Here is a 2,583-nt window from a genome sequence, read left to right as displayed (position 1 = left end):
TGCTTATGTCTGCATATCTGAAGTTTATGCATAAGCATATATAAATTCAGAGTAAATGCATCAATTCATTATTTATTTATTGAGTAGCTATTAAATGAAAAAAATCCTGTACATTACATACAGTATTAATTGTAGATGTGGAAAAACTGCAAAAATTAGCACAATGCTTTGCAATATCAGTTGACAGAGTTGATTTCTCCACTGCTTGAATCTGAGCTGGCTTTGTGATATGCTTTGACCTATTATTGCAACAGTGACCCTGTGCCAGTTCTGACACTAGGCCTCCAGAAGCCTTGCAGCTTTCACTTTTGCTCTCTTGGAACACTGAACTGCTAGGCCAAAGTTACAAGCCAAGTCAACTGTCAACAAGCCAGTTAGTTTGCTAGATTTTAAAAGACAGCCAGCCAAGCCTGAAAGTAAACTGTAGATGCATGAATGAGCCCAGTGGAGAAGCAGATAAACTATCCAGGTAAGCCTACACCCCATTTGTCAACTTATGGAATTGTGAGCTCAATAAATGTTGCTTGTTTGAAGCAACAAATGTTTGGAGCAGTCCATTCTGGATTAATAAATAACCAGTGTAGGATTAACATTTATGGGTTTTTATCATGTGTCAGGTATCATTAGTTTAGACAAATAATATAGATTATTTTACTATTGTCCTCACTTCAATCTCTGAAATAAAATTATGTTTACCCTCAATCTACAGATGAGGACCACAAAGCATAGTTCACTTAACCTGCTCAAGGTCACAGAGCTTGTATGCTGTGGAGATATGATTTTTACCTTGTCATTTTGACATTAATAGCTGAAATCATGGGCAATAATTCTGTTCTTAAACAAAACACAGCTAGAGTTCTCTTTCTTTTTTTTTTTTTTAAAGATTTTATTTATTTATTCATGAGAGACACAGAGAGAGAGGCAGAGACACAGGGAGAGAGAGGAGCAGGCTCCATGCAGGAAGCCCAGTGTGGGACTTGATCCCGGGACTCCAGGATCACGCCCTAAGCCAAAGGCAGACACTCAACTGCGGAGCCACCCAGGTGTCCCCACATCTGGAGTTTTCTCATGTGTTTCATCTATAATGATATAGTTGTCTGAAAACATGAATACCTACATATATATTAGTTTATATTATAACCTGTCCCCTTTGTAGAAAAATCAACCTATATGTTCTCCAATTTAAAATACTAGGAAAGTTAATGTAGCACTCTTATCTAGAAGTTGACCATATTGCTACCAGAGTTCCTGTTCTTGAATTCCTTGTTACATGAATGCTTGAAGCAGCGTATTTGCTACTGCTGCCAGAGCTCTGAAGTCAATTTACTTGTCACTATCTCCTCCAGTTGAAGAAGGGAGATTTATCCCTCATTTTTCAAGCTATATATCAAGGTACAGTTCAATAGCAATGGCTGACTGATTGCTTAGTACTTTGAAATGATATCATTTGAACTATAAATTGGTTAAAGATGAATTATTCTTTTGAGGTCTGGCTTCAGATATATTTTTTTCCTATGTGAATATATATTTTGAATAATAGCAATGGATTTACCAATCTTCTCTAGAAAATTTTTTGAATGTTAGGGACTTATTATACATGTGTATATATACATATACATGTATAAACATGTATGACTATTCATACATGTATTTATATATGCACATGTCTTTATTTTAATCTTCTTTATAATGGAAATAATATTTCAAAGACAAATACTATAAATTTAATAAGTTTATAAAATAAAGAACATTTTTCATAATTAAACTGGCAAGATTTTTCTTAAAATAGTTTCAGAAGAAGGTGATTTTTTACCAAAAATATGGAGGAAAGTCACAGTAATGACAAGTAAAAGGAATGCTGCATTTTTTGTTGTAAAACAATAAGCAGATTTTTAAATTTATTTAATTTTCTTATTAAGCGATTATGCAGCATTGCATGTTTCAAACCCACTTAAGTGGGCAAAAGTATATGAATATGCTGAAAGTTAGTTAAAATATAATTTTTAAAAATCATAATCAGAAACAATGAAAGTGAGAGACAAAAAATATTTTGGTCAGTATAAGGGTAATCTAACTGACCACATGGCTTTACCAAAGGGAGATTTAGTTATTGCTTTATTCAGAACTGTCTACATTGACTAATTAAGTGTATGGTATTACACTGAATTAGTTGTGAAATTTGCAAAACTCTTCTTCGTGCTTCATTTGCATTAAACTGAAATCCATAAAACACATTTGCAAATTTGACCAATAATTATCCTTTGACCAAAGCAAATACATTGTTGCAAAAACAAATCTAAGACAAAAGAAAAATATTGGATGATATAAATCTAAGGATTTGGAACTACTTAAAATGAAATTCAGAAATTGTAATTTTGCCAAAGTCTTCTGGTGAAATAATTAAATTTGTCTTTATCTGAATTGACTGGGCAGTTTTCTAGACAAAGTAAAATTTGTCAGATAATTGATAACATATTATGCCATCACCTGCTCTTGTATTAGTGATTGGCTTTTGGGAAGCCATCGGGTGGCAAAACACCTCAGATCTAAATGAGATTATCTCAAAATTGTCTTTTCTTACAA

The 2,583-nt window shown here is 33.0% G+C and overlaps 1 long non-coding RNA gene across 1 annotated transcript in view; it reads left to right on the top strand.

Moving 5' to 3' along the window:
- Positions 1–410: 410 nt before the first annotated feature.
- Positions 411–2,583, top strand: part of LOC121489088 — a 31,593-nt gene continuing 29,420 nt past the window's right edge. Inside the window, exon 1 of the long non-coding RNA XR_005987269.1 lies at positions 411–469. This is a non-coding gene — a long non-coding RNA (uncharacterized LOC121489088). The remainder of the gene's footprint in view (positions 470–2,583) is intronic.

Source organism: Vulpes lagopus, chromosome 4 (genome assembly GCF_018345385.1).
Source record: "Vulpes lagopus strain Blue_001 chromosome 4, ASM1834538v1, whole genome shotgun sequence".
NCBI classification, from domain to species: Eukaryota; Metazoa; Chordata; class Mammalia; order Carnivora; family Canidae; genus Vulpes; species Vulpes lagopus.
This window is presented reverse-complemented; position numbering and strand designations above follow the sequence as displayed.